General features: G+C 33.0%; 1 long non-coding RNA gene across 1 annotated transcript in view; it reads left to right on the top strand.

Annotated features, from left to right (window-relative positions):
* LOC144366246 (uncharacterized) overlaps window positions 1–26,359 on the top strand; it is a 120,818-nt gene that overhangs the window by 32,176 nt on the left and 62,283 nt on the right. Inside the window, exons 3-4 of the long non-coding RNA XR_013425235.1 lie at window positions 17,920–17,998; window positions 19,211–19,309. This is a non-coding gene — a long non-coding RNA (uncharacterized LOC144366246). The remainder of the gene's footprint in view (window positions 1–17,919; window positions 17,999–19,210; window positions 19,310–26,359) is intronic.

Here is a 26,359-nt window from a genome sequence, read left to right as displayed (position 1 = left end):
GTTCTTTGCTAAACTCTTGATATGTCTGTTGGTTACATTAATTTGTAGTTATAAATCAAGTTTGCATTTCTGAAATAAACCCCACTTGATGATGATGCATTGTCACTTGTTATATATTCTGAATTCAGTTGTTAATCACTGGTTTGAGTTTTCATCCATTTTCTGAATGAATTTGCATTGTAATGTTTTTTTTTCCTGGTTTGTCCTAAAAGATATATACAGGTGAGGAGAGAAGAATGAATTTCTATAAATGGTTAACTAATAAAGAAATTAGCAGGATCCAGTCTCAACCATTCACGAATTTTAAGTCTATTTTGTAATTATTTAAATGCTAAAAGGCATAATCTTATAACCTTTAAAGCAAAATATACAGTAATAACTTTATTATTTGGGAGATAAGAAAAGACTTTGTAAACCAAAAAGTCAAATTATGAAGGAAAAATCTGATAAATTCTACTGCATTAAAATTAAGAATTTCTATTCACTTAACAACTGATAAAGAGAATCAGAAATTAAGTCACAAGCTTGGAAAAAATTGCAAAATATTTAACATATTATTTACTGAGATGTATTAGGAAGATTTTTCGAGTCATTTAGAAAAAGTAAACTTCTTTTTCTTTCTTTCTTTTTTTTTTTTTTTTTTTTTGGTGGTGCTGGGGATTGAACCCAAAGCCTTGTGCATGCTAGGCAAGCACTCTACCAACTGAGCTATATTATCTAAAGTACAGGTATGAAGAAAAGAATTGGTGTGAATATACTATGTATACAACCAGAAATATAAAAAATTGTGTTCTATATGTATAATAAGAATGGTAATGCATTCCACTATCATATATAAATAAAAAAAAGAAAAAGAAAAAGTAAACATTTCAAAAACTGCTTGGGTAAAATTGAGGTTTAAACAAAAAGAAATAAACAGAAATTGCAATAATGAATCACAAAAAGCCCATAAGCACATAATACACTGATTAATCTTATTAATAATTAATAATTAATAATCAATAAACCCAGAGGGAGCGTTCGTCTCCCCAATCACGTACTCTAAAAATTTAAATACCCAACAATATTAATTGTTGACTAAAATATGAAGCAAGAATTCCCAGCAAATGTGAGCATGTACATACACTATAACCCACCAATTCTAGTTTTACATATAGAACCCAGTGAAATTCTTTCATAGGGTACACTATTTTTGTTATTTACTCTAATTATGTGCAAGGACATAAATAGAGTTATTATTAGTAATAGCAAGAAATGAACAAAACCAAAATATGGAGACCATTCTAGTATACATCAACAATAAAGTATATAAACATGTTTTATAATACAAAAGTCAATGAAGATAAGTTTACTATAGTTATATACTTTGGTTATATATTGTATTGCCATCTAAATACAATATATATTTAAAAACATATTATATAGTCTGTAACTCCTGTTACAACGTAATTTACAGACATATTAGTATTTTTATATGTTTTCTTCACGATTATGTCTTAAGCACTTAACCAATGCCTAATACAATAAATCTATAAATAAATAAATACAGGCATGAATAAATGAAAAGTAAGCACAGTGAATAGACACATATCTGTGTTAGGTAAGATCTAATATTTTTCACATAATTTAATCATACATGATTTAAGCAGTGTTTTTGGAATTAAAACAATGGAAATTTAAAAGCTAAATAACCTTGGAAAAAAATACGCTGATGATAGACAAGCCAGTTTGTCTCAGAAGAAGCTGGAATGCTTTAAAGATTTGAAGTATAATAAAAGATACCACATTAAAATGTGCATGAGATATAGAGTAGAAAGAAGAATGGTATAAAACTACAAAGAACTTTAGCTGTTAACATTTTTACTTCCTCAGCTATCAGGGAAACCACCCTAGTACCAACCTTATACTGGACATACCCTCTCGTAAATCTCTGCAAAAAAAAGGTTTTGTTTGTTTGTTTTTGTCTTGTTGTTTTCCAGTCACTATGGAAAGCAGGACTAGGAGCTCTACAGAAGCCAAGATCAAATGTGTACTTGCATGTTCAATTGTTAGACTTCCAGCACCCTTCTGCCTCTGCCTCTGAAAAATGAACAGCTAGGATTATCAGCATCCACAGTAGAGTTCCATAGGTATCCCATAAATTTATATCCTATCAACAAGCCAAGCCAATCACGTTCACATAGGTTCTAATTAACAATTTAGCAGCTCATGCTATTTTTTTTTTCCTGTAATAAGGATTGAACCCAGGATTGTGGAGTGCTTCTGCTTTACCACTGAGCTATATCCTTAGCTCGTTTTTACTTTTTATTCTGAGACTATTTGGTTAAGTTGGTAAAATTAGCTTTGCACTTGAGATTTTTCCTTCTTCAGCCTCCCAAGTAGCTAGAAATACAGGCATGTGCCACCTCTTGTAACTAGCAGTTCACTCTCAAGGATGTGACTCATGGCGATAAAATATTTAAGGAAAGTCTTTAAGTACAATGAGTTTGAAACAAACAAACAAGCAGCACAAAATGAGTAAGAAAAGTAGTAGGTTCAGAAAACTAGAGAGAATTTTCACGGTAATGTATTTAAATGGGCAGACCTACAAGGAGAGGATTTTGAAGGTGGAAGTTCCAAGAGGGTGTGCATTCATAATTGAAACAATGAAATCTGTACAAAAAGTCTAACATCAATAATTTAAGAAGTATTAATATAAGCACATTAATCATGTGTATAAGAAAATATCAGAAAAATAAGAAAAATAGTTGGGTGTTTGTTTCAAAACAATTGGATTGTAGTGTGAGGAAGAGCGCATTCTTATCTTCATTATGAGTCTTTTAATAAGATTCACCATTTTTAAAATGTGTTCATGTATTATTCTGATATATATATATATATAAAGTATGATAAGATATATAAGATTATGCAGACATATTAAGCTTCTGCTAGACATGTGATTGATTTCTCTTGAGTTGCTGGGGACAAGAAAGATACAATTTTGTTGTTGCAAATTTTTGTGCGGCTATATGAAGAAGATACAATAAAATAAGATGTGATCTGTGCTATAAAAAGTTTGCAGCCTTTTACATGAGTACAGGGTGGGAGTGGGGTGAGAAGTAGAGAGGTGGACAAAGTGTTAATAGATTGGTCTATGTAAATGTTACAATAGGTGTATTTATATCTGAATGGTAAATGTGCATACAAATGTTACATTATATCTAGATTTCTAACTTGGGCAACTAGGAGAATGGTTTTGACATTTACTGACATGAGAAACAGAATGAGGAACACAAACAATTAGCATACTAAATATGGTTACACTAAATATGGTTAGTGTAAGAAGTAAGTACATGATCAGACTAATCAATCAAGTCTCCTAGTATTTGAATTTTGAATGAAGATATGAAAGGAAAACTACAAATAAGACAGAATGCATATATTCCAGTAATGATGTCATCAGGAGATGAATGCACTCTCCTCTGCCTCCCTGGAGAGGCATAAGCCCTGCTGAAGCCCCAGCATGTTTCTCAAGGCTCCCATTTGATTCTTTGTGACAACTGATGTTTTCACAGTAAATTATCTTTCTGCCTTTATCTGCCAGCATCAAGCATTCTTAAAGCAAAAATCCATATCAACAGTAACAATAATAATAATAATATTTGATCAAAAATTGTTCAAGAGGACATTTTTAAGTGATATCTCACAGCAATTATAAAGCAATTTAAGTTCCCAGAATTCATGCATTTCCATATTTGTAAATCAGCAAATAGAAATAAATAGGACATCCGAATTTCAGGGAGGATATTTTGTCTATTTAATTAAGTTCTGAAAATACTTATTGAGTTACTATTGTGTTTCCAGGCACTAGCCTCCGTATTGGGCATTATATTCTTCAGTTAAGGAACATAAAGGCCTGGATTTGAAACACTTTTACAAATTCAAATAGAAGCTAACAATATTTTTCATAAATGCCCATTTCAGGGAGGATAACTGTTTGACATGTAACAATGGAGGGCATGCGATGATGAATAACAGAGTGTATACCTAAGCCAAGAAAATAGGAGTTGCCCATAGTTCCAGAGCACAGACAGGATCCCAGCCTAACGCATTTTAGTGAAATTTAAGAATATTTCTTAAATATGATTGGGCTAGAGGTAGAGCACCTGCCCAACATGCATAAGGATCTGGGTTCAATACCCAGCACTGTAATAAATAAGTAAATAAGAACACACAGCAAAAAGACTATTTGATATTTGACGTTGGCTACAAATCCAGCCACTCTTTGACTTATATTATAGTGAAATCCATTACAAAAACTAGTGCCATACAAAACTAGTACCATGGTGAAATGCATTTGTAACTGACATTAAAATCATTACTTTTCAAAGTGGTAAGTAGTTTCTGTGATGAGCCGTGCAGATTCCTCCTTTAGAAGCTCTCAGTCTTATTTCTTACTTATTATTCCCAAAGCCTCTGAAAAAGTTGTTGCCTGCCAGCTGAAAGCTATCAGTCCTTTTTGGAAATTGCTTATGACTGAAGAAATCTGTTTCTCCCATGTCATTGCTACTTCCTGAAGCAGCCTGCATACAATGACTGGTCAACATAGAAATATATATGTCCAGCCCCTTGTCTCCAATGTAGTCAACTATTAAGGGCCATCCTGGCTTTGTTACAGTATATTGCTGGTATGACTTAGCTGGATTTCTACCTCACCCTCATCTTGTTTTTTTCTTTGAGTGTAGGATTCCTGATGGCTAAATTTCCCTTTCCAGGCAGAATAGCCCAAACTAGTTGAATTCCAGATGTCTGCCAGAATGACATCCAGACAACCTCTAACTTCATTATAATCCCATCTCTGTGTTAAATGGCACCCCACAATGACTGGACAGTTGATAGTTACCATAACAATGACCAGAAAGAGTCTGGAAGAGCAAAAAGAGAGGGTGCTTTAACTATCAGAAATTATCCACCCATTCCCAGGAGAGATGTGAATACTCCTCTCCTTTATGAATTTTCCAACCTCCATGTTTTGAGAGGCTGGTATATGAGCCTCTCTCTCTCTCTCTCTGTTTATTCTGTTCTTTGGCCAGGAGAAAAATCTTCCCTCACTGCTCAAGAAATGCTTGGTCTCATTTATGTTTTCCATGATTTTGAGAGGGAAAAAGAACTCTGTTCTGGTCAAAAAATTAATAATAACCTTATAGCATCCTGTGAGATTGGAAGAGGTTTGTGATGATCACAGATCAACTTCTCCCTTTGTCTTTCTTCTCTCCTTACACAGAGGTTGACCCTAAAAGTACTACTTATTAAACATGCTGCTCCATCTGAGAATCTGCTTGCTGCAGAACCCAACCTGCTGCAGGTGAGGATTCTGCTCGAGATGGGCTCAGACAGGTGTTCCAGGGTGGTCATTACTTTCTTCTTAAATGACCTCTGAAACACATTCAGAGTCACTCACTTACTTACCTTCTGCTGTTACCACAAGTGCGCAACTTCCTAACCTAAGCGTTGAATGAGTCGCTATTGATATCCCTGTCATTTTTAGTACTGCCTCTCTGAGAAGCAGCCAATAGAGAGCAAGAGCTAGTAAGGTTCTGTTAATCATGCGCTAGAAGAGATTGTGATTTTGAACCCCTGATAAAACCAAGTGCCCTCAAAATGAACTGGATGAAGAAGGAAGGCTGACAGTGTTAGATGCATTTGCTCCCAAGTCGAGGTCTTCTCAACATGTCTTTAACAAGTCTGTCAAAGGAATTAAACTGCCTACAAGTTTGAAATCTTCAAGCAGGTAGTGACAGAAACTGGTGAGTTCAAGTCATAGTTGCTAGGGGAACGCCATCTGCTGCCACTTCCCTCACTGCTAATCCACAGAAAGACCAAAAAACCGTGTTTATGAGCCAAAATGTTAATGGTGTACAGTGCTCATTGCATGTAATTATAGAGCACCAAGAGGGTGACACAAATCTGTTTTCTACTGGTATGGCTTCAAAGAGTCTGAGGAAAAAATATAATAAAAAGATTTCCAGGTTCTATTTAAATTGGGTGAAAGGATGGAGTCAATTAGCCTATTATAAATTACTAAGCAGGTGACCACACATTTAACAGTACAAGTAGTAGAAAAGAAACTGAATATACTGCAGGAAAGTCATAGAACAATGAAGTGCTATAATAAAGAGACCTCCCCCAAAAGTACAATTTAAATAACAGAATATTATTTTGCTGTCACATGGAAGTCTGAAAAATCTCGGCTAGCAGGTTCACCAACTCTTTTAGTCATGCAGGGACTAAGGATATTTTCATCTATATGGTCAAGGCTACTTAATTTTATTCCATTCAACAGGATAACATGAGCCTGAGTTTGGGAAAACCATTTTATTTGTATTGCAAATGACCTAGAAAGTATATATATCACTTCTCTTCACATTACATGAAGGTACCGATATAAGAGAGCAGATTTTTGAAATTTATAGGTAGAAGTTCTCAGGTAAAGAAAGAAGGACACATAGATTTTGTGGGAATACTAGCAAGGCAGCCTGACCATAGATGTGAAACACAGTAGATGAAGGAATTTTAGTACAATATAAGGAAATAAGGAAATGCAGGAGAGGTATGGTTATACATGAGCAAACACATTAATATTGTGAACAACTATCTTATTTCATGTAAAGGTGAGGGAACTGGGTTTTTTTGTCCATGAGTTTCTTCCAGTCCTTGGTCAAGGTCAGGTCCCAAGAGTTCTTGATGTTCACAGTACTTCCAACCTGCCATGAGCAAGTAAAGCAAGATCCTATGGCCAGAGAAAGCTCTAAGAAAAAGAGTTGAAGATCTTGACTTCTGCAAGTCAAGTTGCATGCCAAGATGTGGTTAAACTAAGAGCATGTGTGTAGGAAAACAGAAAGTATCTGATATGGTACAGTAATGTGACATTCTTCCAAAATGAGAAATATTGAGCTCAGTGTTCATCATGACTTTATTAAAGTATAGTTTACATACTCTAAAGTTACTCATTACAAATTGGTAAACTGAAGGGGGATACAATCACAATCCGCTTTTGAATAAGCATGCCTATTTTTAGTCAATCCCTGTCACCATCCCTAAATTTAGGCAATGGCTTCTCTATTTTCTATATCTTCAGATTTTCCTGTTTTACATTATGTATATGAACGGAATCACAAAATAATGTGATCTTTTGTGACTACCTTTTTCCACTTAGCAGAATATTATATAGCAATACATTCATGAAATAGCATGTGATAGGGCTTCCTGTTAATTTTTATGACTGAATAGTATCCATTGTATGGATATAGAGCATTTTGTTCATCCATTCATCCGTTGTTGGGTATTTGCCTGTTATGAATAAAGCTGCTATGAACATGCAATTTCAAATCTTTATGTGTGTTTTCCTTTTTCTTTTTTGTGTGTAAATTAAAATTTATTCATTATTATAGCATTACTGACATCTAACCAATTTTTAGGTTTCTTGGATTTACATGAAATCCTATGATGTTGCTATATTATCTACTTTAATAGTTTTAAATGTTTTTATTAGTACATAATAGTGAGGTTCATTTTGACATAATCATACACTCATGAAATAGCATTTGCTCCCATTCAGTCTACAGCATTTCTTCTTTCTCTCCCCTCCTACCTGCCCTATTCCTCTTCCTTTACCCTACCAGTCTTTCTTCTATTTACTTATTGTTTTTTATTTGATGATACACACACATATGTGATATATATATATATATATATATATATATATATATATATATAGAGAGAGAGAGAGAGAGAGAGAGAGAGAGAGAGCAGAATTCACAGTGGTATATTCATATATGTATATAGCATATTTTGGTCCATTTCATTATGCATTCTCTCCCTTTTTCTATCCTTCCTGCCTCCCCTTCATTTCTCTTTCTCTATTCCACTGATCTCCCCTACATTTTTAGTTTCTATTACCCCTCCCCTTTTCCTTTTTTTACCTTTAGCTTCCCCATATGATAGAAAACATTCAACCCTTGACTTTCTGAGTTTGATGTATTTCACTTATCATGTTTTTCTCTAGTTCCATACTTTTACCAGCAAATGTCATAATCATATCTATATCTATCTATCTATCTATCTATCTATATATATATATATATATATCACCTTTTTTATCCATTCATCTGTTGGCAGGAACCTAAGCTACTCCCATACTATTGGATATTGTAATTTGTCTTGGAATTTTTATGCTCTGATCATGATTTTAAATTTTAATTTTTTTCCTTTATTGTGTACCAAATATTCAAATTTATATACTGTGTCTTCAAAACCTGATGTTATTTCTTTGAGGACTGCAGTTCTATTTTCTATGTAATCTATTGGTGATATTTTCAAGTGATTTTTGGGGGAGGTGCAAGGGAGTATCAGGGATTGAACTCAGGGACACTCAACCACTGAGCCACATCCCCAGTCCTATTTTGTCTTTTATTTAGAGATAGGGTCTCACTGAGTTGCTTAGCACCTCACTGTTGCTGAGGCTGGCTTTGAACTTTTGATCTTCCTGACTCAGCCTCGGAGCCACTGGAATTACAAGCATGTACGCCACCATGTCTGGTTCAAGTGATTTTTAATTTGAATCACTATGTCTTTCATTTCCAGGAATTCTGATTGGTTTCTTTTCAGTATATATATTCTTTATTGAAATGGGATTTAACCTTCTGAATTTGCTCTCTTAATTTATTCCTTAGATCTATTTCTTTTGATCATTGAACATTTTTAATAATCAGTTTTTAAATAGTCTTTCTCTGGAATTTTATGTACTTCCATATCTGTGAAATCCATGATTGGGGTATTGCAATTTGGTGGTGCAGGTGGAGACTTGTTTACTTGGTTGCTAATATTTTCAGAGTCTTGGAATTATGTGTCACTTGAGAGGAATTCCTCTTCCTTTTTTATGTATGTGCCCTTCAGTGTGTAGTTATCTCTTCTGTTCTTGGGACTTCTCTTTGTTTTTGCTGTATGAATAGATGTCCAGGAGTGGGACATGAGGTCCACCTCCAGCTAGTTCTACTTGGGGCCTGGTTATTGGTTTGAGATTTTTGTCTTCCCTATTTATTGTACTGAATTTTTGTTGGTGCTTGGGTGAAGCTGGTTTATGCATGAAGGTTCATAGTCACTTGGCTGAATTGTGAGTGTAGCTCAGAGGCAGAATATTGACCCTGTGACTTTGTAGTGTCCAGTCACTTCCCAGCTCCTCTTAGAAGGGGATTAAAAAATATCTATAATGGTATTGACCAATATACTGTCTTAAAATAAATGTCTTGTGCCTACTATGACATCTATAACACTAATTGCCATATAAAGAGGAATGGTGTGGTCAGCATTTAACATCAGCACAAACAATCTGTGAACTGGATCTAACATTAAAGAATAGACTATGTTATTCGTTATATTAATAACCACAATAACATGAATGGTTATAGGAACTATATAACCTAAGTAGTTCTAACATATGGTGAAATTATGGTTCCTTCAGTGAAGAGAAAATGATAAAACAAAGCAAGAAGAAGTTTGAAATATTTAAAAAGTAAACAGAGGCAAAGCTGGAGAGAGGTAGCAGATGATGGTAATAAAGAAAGAAGAGTAACAACTAAATAAAGTAATAAAATAAATAAAGGAAGAGGGGAAAACAGATCTTCACTATTAGAGGGAGAAAAAATTAAGAAGGAGTCTTAAAAGAAACAAAAACAAAGGTAAGAACAAACAAACAAATTCAAACCAAAACAAACCCACATAAAATGTTACCCCTCTAAAGTCAAATTAAGGCTAAATAATAAATAGGTGAAGAAAAAAATAGACAACTAAAATGAAAGACAAATTATGTTAACATACATGTTTATATCTTATATACACATATATGTATATATGTTTTATATATGTATGTATGTACTGAAGTTCATACATATGTGTGAAAATATGTATATATGTATATACACATATATATATTATATATATATACATATGCATATGTATATAAATACACACATATATATATATATCTTGAACTTATGAATGCAGTGAGAACACACACATACACATTCCTACAAACAGAATGGAAAAGTTTTAAATAGTGAAAAATAGCAAAAAAAAAATCATAATGAAAAACGAAGGGCTTGTTTCCACTGAGGTAGTCAAAACTGTCAATGAGACTATGTATTCATTGTGCATGCAGTTGAGACATTCTTTGCATTTATATTTGAACTATGTGTCCCTTGGATCAAGGACTGGAGATTATTAAATCTGACTTTGTCTTTCTCACCAAGCTGCCAGCCATTGTAGTCTGGAGTCAAAGCTGGTTAGCTCTCAGCTTCCCATCCCTCAGTAGGATAATATAAACTGGGCAACACTGACAATTGAGTTTTGTCTGGATAGACGAGGTAGGCATATTCCCAGAGCAGACTGATCCAGAGTTCTAAATAAGAAGTTCCAGCAGCTGGGATTCAGTTATGACTGTCCTTTGGACCTTCATTGGAAAGCCTTTGGAATTAGATTTGTACCCCCTACTGCTGGGCAGATGTTGATATCTCCTGGACATCTAGATCTCAGGGACTTCCCCCAATTTCACTCTTAGACTGTGGGATCTGACCCTGTCCAAGTCTCACATATTCCACTGCCATGAATGTGAAATTCCCAGGATCAGATTTGGAGTGAAGATGTTTCTGCCTGACCAGTTTCTAGCCTCTTCCTAGATGTTTACAAGAGCCACTAACAACAAAGGGAATCGGAGCCTTTCTTCTCTCAGATTCCCCAACTCAAATCACCTTGGACTCTTCTCCACACCTGTTTCAGTCACACTGTTTTAGAAACACTTTGGACCTCATAACAGAGGACTGTGGTGTCAGCCTGCCAATGCTCTTTATGAGCTCCTGATCATCTGCCTCTGCCAGCTGCTACATGGTCACATTCAGATGTTGCCCAGTGATCCTCTGTTCCTGGCCTAGAGATTCTGATCACTTATCCATCACCAAATTTCCCCACCCTCTCTGGATGGGTTAAGATCAGCCTCTCTCTCCATTCCACAGGTTCTTCTAAGCTAATGCTTCTCACCAAGGTTTCCTCTCCTTTCTGTCTGTTACTCCTCCCTCGAAGTGGGCTGGCAGTGCTGATCTCTAGTGTAGTCTTTCTTGATTTATGTTCAAACCTTCTGAATTTCTCTGTCTCTATGGCTGTTTTACTGTTCAGTGTTGAATTTGGGTCACTCACCTTGCTGAGAAGCAATACTACTGCTGCTTGAATCCTGATCTGATGAGCAATTGGGGAATGCACCTACACTCTAATTCGCCATCTTCCCCTTCTCCTCTTCTTTCTTAAATACATTGAAAGAAGTGAAATTTTAGGTTTGCATGGATATTGATGTATAATATCTAAAGAATCTTCCATATAATTTTACAAAATGGACACATTATTTTATATATTTATCAGCAATGGATAAGGATTCCAGTTTCTCCATTACTTTATCAAAACTGGTTACTATCTTGTCTGTTTTTATTATAGACATTCTAGTGTATTCATTGGTATCTTAAAACTGCATGTCCCTAAACTAGTGGTGTTCTGTTCACTCGCTCTCTCTCTCTCCCTCCCTCCCTCCCTTTGACTTTGTATTCATTTAAACAGAATTCTCAAAACATTTGATCTTCTTATGTTATTAGAAGACACTCATGCATTTTTTTTTTCAGGTAAACTATCTTTGCCCATGTTTTCATTTCAGCTGTCTTTTCATTGATTTGTAAAAGATTTTTAAAAGTACATTATATAATCTCAAAACAATTCTTTTATCAAATATATGACTGAAATATATTGTCTACCAGATTGTGGACATGTTTGCTTGTTTTGTTTTTCATTTCTAAAATAGTCTTGGCACTATTTGCTGGAAGATATTCTTCATTCCATTGAATTACACCTTTGTTGAAAATCAATTGACCATACAGGTAAGAGATTATTTTTAGATGCACAATTTCATTCCATTAGTCTCTATTATCTCTCCTTATGACAGTAACACACTTTCTTGATAACTTTAGCTTCAGGCAGCATAAGCCTTGCAAAGTTATTTTATTTCAAGACTATTTTTGTTACTATGTTTTTGCTTTTCTTTATAAATTTCAGAATTATTCTTCCAATTGTAGGGGGAAAATTTCTACTGAAATTTTGATAGAGATTGTGGAATATCTACAGATAAATTTGAGGAGACTGCTATGTTCATAACATTAAATCCGGCATTCCATGAACATCTCATGCTTCTTCCTTTATTTAGATCAAAGTGTCTCAATCTTGGTATTATTGACATTTTGAATCACTTAATATTTTAAGAGAATGTCCTGAGCATTGTAGGATGTATATCATCATCCCTGGACTAGTAGTACCCTTCCACTAATGAAAAACAAAGTCATCTGCAGACACTGTCATGTGTCTTGTAGGGGGTAAAATTATTTCTGGTTGAGAACCACCAACTAACATCTTTTATAATTTCAGCAAACAGTATTTTTTAGACTCAAGTATGCAGGGTTTGCACTTAATTTATCCTGGAGTATTTAATTTTATCTGAGAACAGAACCAATGAAACTGTTTGCTTGTTTCTTTCTTTTTTCACATTGTTCATTGGTAAAATATAGAAACACTCTTGATTTTTCTATATTGTACCTCATTTTGTATCCTGTCACCTCATGAACTTTTTATTTGTTTTAGGAGTTTTGTTGTAGATATCTTAGGATTTTCTACATTAAAGATTATGTTCTCTGTTTTTAAAAACAGTTTTGCTTCTTCATTTTCAGGCTGATGGCTATTTATTTATTTTCTGGCCTGATTCCATTAGCTATATCTTCCAGTTTGATATTGAATAAAAGGAACAAGGACCAGAAACTGATTTTTTTTTAATCTTGAGCAGAGAGTGTCTAGTTTATCATGGTTAAGTATGATATTAGTTTTAGTTTTGAGCAGTTGTCCTCTCCTTAGGTTTAGGAAGTTGTCTTTTACTTTTAGCTTGCTAAGAGTATTTTGTTTGATTGGTTTTAAATCACAAATGGGTCTTGATTTTTGTCAAGTGTTTTTTTCTATATATGTAGCAATAATCATTTAATTTTGTTTACCTTTAGTATATTAATATGTGATATATTTTCTCTTTTATATGTCTTTGATTTCACTCTTGTATTTATATTTATTATTCCCTCTATTTGCTTTGGATTTAGTGCTTTTACCCCCTAATTTTTGTACTCTTAATATGGACACTAAAGAGATTGATTTATTTCTTGCCAATATAGTGTTTATAGCTCTAAGCATTGTTTAGTTACATTATATAAATTTTTATATATTCTGTTTTTGTTTGCATTCAGATCAAAACATCCACTAACTTCCCTCCCTGCAATTTCCTATGGGACCTTGCAGCCTTGCATTATTTAAACATGTTTAATATGCTAATACTTGTGGATTTCTCAGTGTTCATTTTGTTTACAAATGCATTCCTAGTCAAAAAGGAGCTCTGTAGTCAAAAAAGGCTCTAGTAAAACATGGTGGGCCCAATGTTTATATAAAATCACATCTCTAAGAAATCAACTCAGTACTCAAGCATTTCCTGGCCACAGATGGAACCCTAACTCTACCATAAGTGTGAGCCCTAACATCCTATAAATGGGAACACCTATTACATACCCCTGCCTGTTAACTAGTCATTGTTTATTACTTATTACAAATATTCCAAAATTTTAAATAAGAATTGACAGGTTCTGTCAACAAAACTACATAATTCATGGTTGCACAGTGACAGAAACAAGACTCAAAATGTATGAATATGTAGGTTCACTACAACAAAGTTTATCCAATACCATTAATGAGTTGGGGATATAGCTCAATTGGTAGAGTGTTTGCCTCACATGAACAAAGTCCTGGGTTCAATCCCCAGCACCACATAAAAAAATAAAAACAATAATATTGATATTAATGTGCTTTTCACACAATGAGATATGCTTCTGAATTATAGGTGCAATTACTGACTTTTGTAACCCACTACTTTGATTCTTAAGCATGAGTTGATATTTAATGTTGTAGTAGACATTTGGTTCAAATGAACCTCAATTCAGATTTATGGCTTCATATTCTTTTCCTCTTTTTTTGTTTCTCTTTATTTATATTGTTTGATTATCAATTTTTGTCACTGCCTGCAGTCTTTCATATCTATACTTGTACTGTTTTTCCTTCTTCATGGATTTGGGTTATCTACCTTCATTTATTTCATTATCTCAGATTCTCAAAAAGATCTCATTCTCAGCTCATAAACTTTAAATTATTTTGGCAGTAATAAATCTTGGAGGAGATTTTCAATAGTAATTTTGTTTATTCTTCTTTCAACATATAATAAAAATTACAACTTTTATTTACTGTGTACTAGATGACAAATGTTGCTCAAATGTTTTTGAAATCATGAAGGAAATGTTATTACTTAGAAGTAATGGCCATATTAGAAATAAATGTTTCAAAATATGCAGTCATTTCCCAACACCTAAATTTTTTCTTTATTTTAATTAAGCTGAAATCTCATATGGACTATATATTGCCTAATATTTTTACATAAATAAATATATCTTTTGCCTAATATTTTTACATAAATAAATATATCCTATCTAAATTTTCTCTAAGACAATCTAGTTTGTTGGTCTAGTCCTTTTTTTTAACAAATGCATATTAAAATAAATCTATATTTAAGTGAATGTGTTGCTCCGGGAACATGTGAAATTTTCTCCTACACCACAAGTGATATCCATGTCAAGAGTGTAGATCACCATTATAGGTTATTATTATTGTTATCGATTTTTATTATTTAAATACTATTTACCAAATTATTTATTCACCCTAATTTCTTCATTCTTTCATTTTATATTCTGGCTCAAATAAAATTGGCAAGTATTCTGTTTGACTGAGAATATATTCATTTCACTGTCACATATTTCAAGTACATGCTATATGAAATTTTAACTTCTGCCGCATCCTTTAATAGTCTAAAAGTATTGCTCTGCTGTCTTCCTGTGTACATTGTTTCCATTGAGAAGTCAGATTTCAGTATTTCTTTTGCTCCCTTTTAATAGACACTTAATCTAGCTGGAAGTTCATGACACTTTTCCTCAAATTTATGTTCTTACAATGACTATCATCTGTCTGGATTTATTTTTCTCCTGTCTCCTGTGTGCCTAATTTTCTTTTGAGGGATTGAGAATGAGGTGCAGAGGCAATAAGCTTAAGAATAAGCTTTTAATTTCATGGGTTAAAGAGGAGAAATTACTTATTGTTCAGAGACAAACGTGGACAATCAGAGGAAGCCTAAGAGTTTTTAGGAAGAGGACATCAAAAAACACTAGACAAACTGACTTCACATAGAAATATCATAACATCTGAAGTAGTCACTGAAAATTAAATATCCATTTGTAGCATAATGAATAAAAAGTAATCTAATCTTGCAATTGAACTTGACAATGGAAATGACTAAACTACTTCTGTACAACACTACAAAGTACCCTGTTGATGTTATCAGGTTTTCAAAATTTATATGACTTTTTGTATTAGTGTGCCTTTACTACTGTTTTTATTTATTTATTTATTATTTTTTATTTATATATGACAGCAGAATGCATTACGATTCTTATTACACATATAGAGCACAATTTTTCATATCTCTGGTTGTATACAATGTATATTCACACCAATTTGTGTCTTCACACCTGTACTTTGGATAGTAATTATCATCAAATTCCACCATCATTTATAGCCCCATGCCCCTTTCCTTCCCTTTCAACCCCTCTGCCATATCTAGAATTCATCTATTCCTCCCATGGTCCCACTCCCCCTCCCACTATGAATCAGGCTCTTTATATCAAAGAAAATGTTTGGCATTTGGTTTTGGGGGGATTGGCTAAGTTCACTTAGCATTATCTTCTCTAACTTCATCCATTTACCTGCAAATGCCATGATTTTATTCTCTTTTATTGCTGAGTAATGTTCCATTGTGTATATATGCCACATTTTTTTTATCCATTCATAGACTGAAGAGCATCTAGGTTGGTTTCACAGTTTAGTTATTGTGAATTGTGCTGCTATCAACATTGATGTGGTTGTGTCCCTGTAGTATGCTGTTTTTAAGTCCTTTGGATAGAGACAAAGGAGAGGGATAACTAGGTCAAATGGTGGTTCCATTCCCAATTTTCCAAGAAATCTCCATACTGCTTTCCATATTGGCTGCACTAATTTGCAGTCCTATCAGCAGTGCATGAGTGTACCTTTCCCCCCACATCCTCACCAACAATTATTTTTGTTTGTATGCATAATAGCTGCCATTCTGACTGGAGTGAAATTAAATCTTAAAGTGGTTTTAATTTGCATTTCTCTAATTGCTAGTGATGATAAACATTTTTTCATATATTTGTTGTTTGATTGCACATCATCTTCTGGGAAGTGTCTGTTCAGGTCCTTGGCCCATTTATTGATTGGGTTATTTGTTGCTGTTTTTTTTTTTTTTTCCTGGTGTTTAGCATTTTGAGTTCTTTATATACCCTAGAGATTAGTGCTCTACCTGATGTGTGAGGGGTAAAGATTTGCTCCCAAGATGAAGGCTCTCTCTTAACCTCACAGATTGTTTCTTTTGCTGAGAAGAAACTTTTTAGTTTGAGTCCATCTCCTTTATTGATTCTTGATTTTAATTCTTATGTTTTTTGAGTCAAGTTCAGTAGTTTACTTTTTTGGTAAAAATCATACTCTGCTTTTAGTATTAATTTTCTCTTTGTGTTGTACAAAAAGGTGTTCTTTAAAATGTTAAATAATCATGGTTATGAATGACTATTTTTGACATTTTGTAAATTTTATGTTGTCTTATTTGAAAAAGTAAGTACTTCATTTAGTATACTTAATCATTATTTAACACATTAGTTTTTGTTTTTTTTAATACCTTCCATTTTTATTTTCCTAAATTTCTATTTTAATCTTTAAATTTTCTTTATTTTAATTTGTATATTTTTTAGTAGTTTTTTCTTTTTTATATTCCTTCAGCTGACTTTCTGCTTCATATTTTCAGTCTTTCTTCTATAATTCCAAAAGAACACAAGTATATCATATTATTTTTTTTAGTAGAGCTTTAACTGTGTCCCATAGGCATTCTCTTGAAATGTCTTCCTTTATAACATATTTATATATATTTTATACTTTCTATTTTGAGTCTTCTCTTTGATCTTGATATCAACTAGGAAATCATTTCTCAACTTTTATACAATAGTTTTTTGTCTTCTTTCCATCCATCATTCATTCTATTTTATTTTATAAATCAGATAATGTGGCTAATAAAACAAATACAATTTTAAATTTATTAAGATTCCCTGGGTAGATGAATATGAAATTTAAAAGGAAGACATTTTATGAGTAAGGAAAAAAATATGATTCTCTTTGTAGAAATGGTTTATTATATCAAAGTAATTTATGCATTTTGGCTAATTGGTTGTATTATTCAGATCTTTCCTCATTTTTATTTACTTGAAACTGTCAAATTCTAAATGCATTTTATAATCTTGTTTATGCTCACAATGAGATTATTAAAAACTTTGGTGGTTAGTTATTACTAAGGGTTTGTTTGCAATCTAGTGTACTACAGAAAAAATTCTTAACAAACACAAATTCCCAATCACAGGATTATCTTCCTATCTTAACTGAAGATTCATTGATCCTGATATCAGACCCATGGATGGTCTTCTCTGAAACTTCATGTATCAAAAATGTCCTAACCTAATTCTTCATATAAGTAATATTTTGGCCTACTATTATATTCTTTAATCTCTGTTTCTTTCCTTTGACAGTCTGCTAATAATGTGCTGTGATTTTGTTTCAAATGAAATGTCTAGTGCTCTTATTTTGTTTTCTCTCTGGAAACAGACCTGTTAACTTCTCATGAAGAATTTCACCCTGAAAGCTTTCCAGTATATTTTTTTTCATCAATCCTGAAAACCTCTTGGTAAGCACAGTTTGCAGATTTTTAATTTTTATGTGTTTAACTAATAAAATGTTTAATTTTGATTTGAAATAATTAAAACATACAAACAAGTAAGGAGAATTATAGAATGATTTCCTTTATATCATAACCTGTATTAATTTTTCATTTTATGTTTGGAACATTCCTTATGAGATACTTATTTACTTTAAAGAGATCATCAGATACAATGAGGGTTCCACTTCTTTCTTTATGGAAATTTCCATGATGTATGGATTGAAGAATATTTGGGGTTATGTCCCAGTTTTGCCACTTTTTCATTGGTAATCTACATTTTTGTTAATTAACCATCTGGGCTTTTATTCCTTTAATTGTAAATCAGAGATAATAATTCCTCATTGGGTTGTTAGCAAAATTGGCAAAAATAGATTGAACAAAGGCTCTATCACAGTGAGTATGCATATGTCAATACATGTTAATTTTATTTGCCCTTCGATATAATACTGCTTATAATTACTTCAAACCCATCTCAAGGATTACCTCTGTGAAACTTTTCCAGATCAGTATAAACCAAGATTTTTTGGGACCCTTTTGATTTTTCAAAAAAAATGGCAAATTCTCATGTAAAGCTTTTGTATCTATGGCTGTGCAAAGTTGTGATTTCTTGGAAAGCTGATTGGCTACATCAGGAGTTAAGGCATCCTAAAAAAATAGAAAATAAAAATATTATTAATAATTTTCAATGAGTAAATAAGTCAAATTGGAGCACTAAAATGATCCAATTTGAATCATCTCCCAATATTTGAGAAATGGCCCCATACACAAAATTCATCTCTCCACACAAAGTAAACCATTTACTCTTTTTGCTTAGATTATTGATTTCAGCCTCTTACCAATTACATGGCTATCAGGAAAAAAAAAAAGCATGAATGGTTGTTGTCAAGGTGGACAAAGGTTTTTAAATTCTTGGTTGTTGGCAATATACAAAAAGCAAAATGTTCACTTTTGACACAATGTAGTGAGAGATTTGCTGAATGAAAATATGTATTCCTTTGAGTGCAGGTGGATCTCACTGGGAGGTAACCTGCACATTTAGAGATTGGCCCTCTGTGGGCTCAGATGCTCTGTCAATCTCTGCTTGAGAGATAATAAGGGCAGGAGGCCATTACGAAACAAAAGTGTAATATATTTGTTTATTCTTTTTTTTTTACTTTGTGGATTGAACACTTATCACAGCATCTGCAGGAGCAACAAATGGTGGGACTTGTGCATTTCCAAGACTCTGTTGTTTCCAGGTTTTACTGGCTGAATTTCTATTACCTTTCTGATCAGCAGGTGGGTTTCCTTAGTATATAATCTTTGTCAAGTGAGAAATATTTGTTATGCCCATTCACAAGGAGCTTCTATTCAATAGCAATATTGCTAAAGCTATTTGTTTATTCTGTCAATTCAACTGTTCTCCAAGTGTATTGTAGTTTAGTTTTAAAAAGCCAGATGTCTTCTTAGAATATTTAATATTTAAACAAAAACAAGAAGGGAATGCTATTTTATTAGCATAATTTATTTATTGTGCTGGTGTTGTTTAGACAAATTATTTGTTATTTGAGGAACAAGGAATTTCTTAGCATGTATCCTTTCCAAATACTTCATTCTAGGCAGCTAAACAATTGCTTTTAAGGTAAGGTGGGAAGGAATAGCCACTTTTTCCTTTCAGTCCAAATATTTCTACTTATTATTAAGGTTAATGTTGTTAATTATTTTTAGTTCATGGAAACAATCTAAGGGGAACTCAGGGTGTCTCATAATAAGTTGTACTTACAATATTTCTCACTAAATCTGATTAATGTCCCAAGTTGTTTGGACACATATTATGGGGTAGAAAATAAACTCTCTTTTTGTCTTTAAGGAATTGAAATAAATAATCCTGAGAATTTTAAATTTGATTGTTTAAAGATTAAATGAAGAAATTGAAAGGATGATTTATCTGCACTACAGGCAAACAAAATATTACCCAGCATGATAGACAATCCATGGAGATTTAGTATTCTGACATAGGCAAAGACGCAGTCATAAAAAATTTTATTAATGGAATGTACTTGAACAAATTAGCCCTATTCGTTACATAAATAAATGCTTATTGACCATATTCAAAATAGCAGGAACAAAAATAAAACAATCAAGAAAAATGGGCTTTGGAATCAAGACAGACTCTATCCATGTTTAATAATGTTATCAATTACTTGATATTTTTTTTCATCGAGTAAAAACTACTTTATGATGCTTGGGACAAAATAGGACATAGTGTTTAAGCATCAACTAAATACTCCTGTACTGAAAGGAAGCCAAATTCAGAGATTAAGACAGTTAGATGAGATAAAGAAGTAGACTATGAAATGAAGTCATGGGATGTGGGAAGAGAGAGTCATAGAAGTTATCTATAAAATATTGCTTTGCCAAAATAGGCAACCTTAAGCCTATCTTCAACCTTACAGAATATTATTCATTTTATTTTAATGCATAGTGCAATCAATGATACATTAGATACAAATGACTTGAGAAGGTTGAATTTTATTGATTTGTGTGTGTGTGTGTGTATGTGTGTGTGTGTAGAATTATAGGTTTGAAAAGCATTTTTTTAGAAGTGTGAAGATTTTTTTTAATATGTAACCGTCCAAACTTGTCCTTTAATTTTAATGTGTTTTCTCATCTGTTTGCAATCTTTGTGCTTTCACTTTCTTGATTTTTTAAAAGTTATCTTCATTGCTTCTAATGAATATTTCATTTCTTCTATTTATTTTTTAACCTCCAAGACTGCCTGACCAACTAATTGACTTCCTACCTTGCTTCCTTCCATCTCTTTCCCTTTTCTTTCTTTCCTTCCCCCTCCCCTATTTTCCCCAAAGCTCCCTCCTAGAAAAACAATAGGTTTTATTTGACTCATGGAATCAATGTATTACCTCTTTGAGATACTAACATTTTTTTTGAAGCTTTCTTCTCCACACCAGTGTTTTCTTATTTATTCATGTCTGTCTCCATAAGGTTTGGTTGTTAGATTTTGTCCCTATTTTACATGTTAGTGTTTCTTCAGATGTCGGCTAATATTTTGATGGTAAAAGTGAAGAGTTTACTGAAAGCTCTGATAATTTTCAATTCTACTATTAGATAAATTTATTATATATTTTCTGGCTGAAACCAGTACTATTTGGAGAGTAAAAGGTGGAGCGATTAATTACTGCATGAAGTTAACAGATGCAAGCCAGGGCTATCCACAACGTCTTGTACTGATCTAGAAAGCATGTTTAAAGAGAACTTTACTGTCAGAATCTTTATCTTATGCTTATCAAATAAACCAAAGAGTATGTTTTCTTAGCTTAGAATGTAACATTTCTACTGGCAGCATTCTGGAAGCTCAGAGGCAACAGCAGGCTGGAGTTAACATTCGTAATTCAAGGTGAACATGGTAACTTAAAACTCCCCCACCCCTACATTTTTCCTAAAAGACTTGTTCTTCACTGTGTCTAAAATTGATTTTCCTCATTATTATTATTTTAATCCTATACCTCTTTTATCTTCAAATTCAAAAGCACATGAATTTTATGAGTTTTAATGATTTTCTATGAGTAAGATGTGTTTTTACCTTCCCTGACTTCTAAGAGAAGTAGGCTTTCGAAGAGTATTGCTTAGTTACTTTTAGTATTTCCTCAAATCTTAACTTCTGTTGTAAATTCCATTATTTAATTTATATTCCATTAAAGAAAAAAAAAACTACCATTTAATATATGACATACCAAAAAAGTATCATTTAATGGATGTCATACCATCAACTGTAAAATGCATTTCAATTTTTGAACATGTTAAAATGCAAAAAAAATAATAAGTGTGCAATTCAGGACCAACTTAATATGGTACTATTCTGACACCAAACCCAGCTGGGTATGCTGTAATTAAATTCTGACACTTATCACATGGAATTGGTAGAGACCCCACAAGATAAATGTCATAGTGTACAACAAGCCTGCCCTCACTTCAGAAATCGTCCAGGAGTTCAAGAGGTTTCTAGCCTATTCTCATATCTCTTCTAGTGCCTATAATTTGTGAGGTTCCTATAATCTTCTCAGGTTCTACATTGCACTGAAATGACTTGCAGAACCTAGAAGGTGCTATGTATTTAATTGCAATTTTATTAAAGAATATAAATGCAGAAACAGTCAAATGAAGACATGCGTAAGACACGGTGTGGCAGGGTCCTGAACAGAGAGCTCTGTGCTGTCTCATGGAATCAGGATATATCACCCTTGTACACATAGATGTGTTCATCAACCAGTAATCTCTAATGAGCTTACTTTCCAGAGATTTTATTGGCATTTCATCATGTAGGCATGATTTATCATTAGCCATCTCATTCAACTCAATTTACTGCCCTTATCCTCCTCAGAAGTCAGGTAACTCGCAGTCTCAATCCTTTAGTCTTTGGTCTTTTGAGTGACCAGCTCCCATCATGAAATTATCTAGGGATCACCATACATCACCTTATTAACCTAAACTCAGTGGTGATCCAAAGTGTCATGAATAACAAAGACAATTCTATCACTAGGGAAATTCCCAGTGTTTGAGAATTTCCCTGTCTGAAACCAGGAACAAAGAACAAATTCTTTATTAGTTAACAAGTATCAATTGTCCATATGATTTTTAATTTCCATTTTTCTTATGATTTTTCTCTTCCAGTTTCTTGTTTTTTCCATCATTTAGAATTTAAGACTTTAGAAAAAAATCAGTTGTCTTCATTTTCAGGTGGTTTTGCTGAAAAAAACTAAGTTTGTTCTCTTGTCTTAAATTCTCCAGGGGAATTTAAGAAACTATAGCTTGCACATATATATACATACATACATATAATTATGTAAATTAAGCGATTATATACTTATAATTTACAGATACATATAATTTCTAGATTCTGATGTTTCACTAAAAGTGAAGGTTGAAAAACAGAGCAAATAGAGGCTTAGCTTTATTTTTTTTTTAACTTTTTCAACAGTATACAAAGTTAATTCAGTCTTTGACTCCAGAAGTAGAGGCAGAAAAAATTTTAAAATAAAGACAATGATGCAAGATGTAGATCCCTTATAATCCCTTGTGATCCCTTATGAATCCCAGTCGCTCCAGGCTTCTTTAAGAAGCCTCAATGAAGAAAACATAAGAGGTGGAGCCTTCTGCCTTTTGTGGAATGAGGAGTTAGTGTTTCAGTAAAGCCAAGGCACAAAGCAGTTTTAGCTGACACAATGAAAAACTGAGAGGATAAAGTTAAGAGTCTTTGGCTTTTGCTAAGGATGCTGAGTCTATGGGGAAATACATAGTCAACCAATTTATTTATAGAGTTCATAGAAAGTGCAAGTTGCCCATTCACTGAGATAGTGTGTATTTGCCTATTGATACGCTCACATTAATGAAGTAGCATGCAAAACTCCAAGAGAGAACAGGAAGGAAAATTGAGAAGTTTTAAATGTTTGCAATGGTAAATTAAGAATGATGGTTTCTGAGATAATTTAGGAACTGAATTCTACCAATATAAATTTCAGAATTTTCCTCAGTGAAAGAGAGCATTAGAGGCTATTCTCCAAGAAAGGAGTCTAGCTGCTAAAGGAGATCAGGAGATAGAAGTTGTTCTATTGCTATTTAAATATTATCCAAGCCAATTGACTTTGACCTAATGAAACTTTTACCTAATGAACTTATAAAATTTTTTTTGATATGACTTTTAATGTTTGGTTTTATTTTATTTTACTTTTTAAGCAATACATGATCACTTTAAAGAACTTTTTAACAGAGAACAGTAACAAGAACCTTAATACCTATAAATAATCTTTATGTTATTATTTACAGCAGATCCATTTGAACATATATGTTATAGTTTTGGTTCTAGAAATTCCTCCTGGAAAGCTCATATTTTGAATCCATGATCCCTAATGCAGGAAAGTTTAGAAATTGGTCTTTAAGGTAATAATGAGAACCATAACTTCATCAGTGGATTAATCCACTTGATAGAATAATAATTTGAATAGGGCTACTAGGTGGTAACTGTATGCAGGTGAGGTGTAGCTGGAGGTAGTAGACCATTGGGAACATATCCTTGGAGAATATATTTAGTCCCTGGCTCCTCACTTAACGGGATTCCTGGCTACCATAAGTTGAGCAGCTCTCCTATGGTACATCCTTCTGCCATTATGCTCTGCCTCACCTCAGCCCCAGAACATTGGAGTCAGCTGACTCTGAACTGAACCTCTGAAATCATGTGCCCAAAATAAACCTGTCCTCCTTTAGGTTGTTCTTGTCAGGTGTTGGTCACAGAAATGATAAACTGACTCACAGACACAAGCAGTATACACATACCCATATCCAAACACAAGCACATATACAATAACATACAGTACTCATACATAATAAAAGACATAATTCTCAAACCCATATACACACATCAAAAAATACATACATATGAATACACATTTATACATACTCACTAGGAGACCCTCTGTGAAGGACTAATAGATGAAAGGATGGGTGAAGGCTGATATTTGAGAAAGAACTTAAAATTTTCCACCAATATCTGTCTTCTATATTAAAACAGAATTTTACCTCTCCAGCATAATGTTCCTTTGTTCTGGGAAGATACATTTCAGTGAGTCCTTTTATTATGCAAATGTAAAGAAAGTACTCTTTGTTTCTGAAGAAGACCGGAGTGCAATAAAACTACAAGAGTCTATGTTTCACAGTGAGAAACTGTATTTTGTTTATTAATTTAAATTGAGTGCATCTTCTGACAGTCTTGTGTTATAGAACATTATGTTTTCACTAGAGACTTTTTCCCCTGAACATAAATATAAATGGTCCCCTGCCTATTAATAATAACAGTAATTATTATCATTATTTGTTTTGGGGAATTGTTTATTCAAAGTAGCTACTTATGAGACAAGCTGGCATTAGAAGTATAAAAAGAGGATGAGTAGGTAAATCTAATCTATAAAGGCATTTTGTTAAACATTGAGTCTATAGTAAGTAGAGCAGACATATCCCTTAATTCAGGGAGTTTACCACTTAGTGGGAAAACATTAGTCAATTATATGTATGGAATTTTAAAAAGTTCCATAAAAAAGTAAAAAAAAAACATGATAAGAGTGCTTATAATGGAAATAATGACTCATATGGGGGATTTAAAGAAGTCTTCTTTAAAATTTTACAGACCAGTTGATGGCAGAACTTTTAGTGCCTATCCCATCTGAGATTATGAATTGTTTAATGTAGGCAGAGAAGAGCAAATTTAAAATTCTGAAAACTGGTTTGCTGTGGTTGAGTCATAAAGTCAGACGTAGAGAGACACAAATTTAAAATTAGTGATGTCTTTAGAGTCTAGGCTAGTGTTACATATTATGTGCATATAGTATGCTAATTTTTGAGATTATTTTTTTCTTTCTAAAAGCAGTGAGGATTTGGTGAAGGATTCTTCTTCTTCTTTTTTTTTTTTTTTTTTTTTTCCTAGTGAAGGATTTTAAGAGGAAAAAGAACAGGATAGACTTTGAATTGTTTGAATTGTTTTTAGATTTTGGAGTTTCAGTATAGAGAAGGGATTTGAAAGATAGTTAAGAGAGTCAATGGTGACATTAGAATTTTTATGATAGAGACTTAACTGAAGCAATTAAGTCCCAGGAAGATTTAACTTGAAGCTAAGTTTGCAGTAGCAAGAACTGTTTTATTTAGATGGTATATTTGTTTAGAACAGATGGAGATATTGCTGAACATTATTGTAAAGTGTAATTTAGATCCCTAAAGCCTCCTTTTGGTGCCATTTGTAACTAGTGTTGGCGGAATTTGATCACAGTATGAGGAATGAGGACAATGGAGGGTCAGTTATGAATCCTAAGGGCCTAGATTATTACACTATGTTACTCTACTAAGGCAAAAAAAGAAAATCTGGCATAAACATTATTGGAATTCTTATAATAAATAGTGAAGCAAATTTGGAAAGGAAGAATTTTTAAGAGATTATGACTAAAATATTAGTCATAATTTGATCAGATTTAAGAGAGAGAGGAGTTAATGAATTGCATTTTAGACATGTTGATTTTTATGTCTTTAAAATCCATACAAATAAAGAAGTTAGACTAAAAATGATATATTGACCTAGAACTTAGAGTAGGAATCTGACTTAGAAATATATATTTAAAAGTTCCAACAAGGGCTGGGGTTGTGGCTCAGTGGTAGAGCACTTGCCTAGCATGTGTGAGGTCCTGGGTTCAATCCTCAGCACCACATATAACTAATATTATTTATATAAAATAATAAAATAATTTTATTATTTTATAATAAAATAAAGGTATTGTGAAAAAAAAAAAGTTT

This window comes from Ictidomys tridecemlineatus, chromosome 1 (genome assembly GCF_052094955.1).
Source record: "Ictidomys tridecemlineatus isolate mIctTri1 chromosome 1, mIctTri1.hap1, whole genome shotgun sequence".
In the NCBI taxonomy this organism is placed as follows: Eukaryota; Metazoa; Chordata; class Mammalia; order Rodentia; family Sciuridae; genus Ictidomys; species Ictidomys tridecemlineatus.
This window is presented reverse-complemented; position numbering and strand designations above follow the sequence as displayed.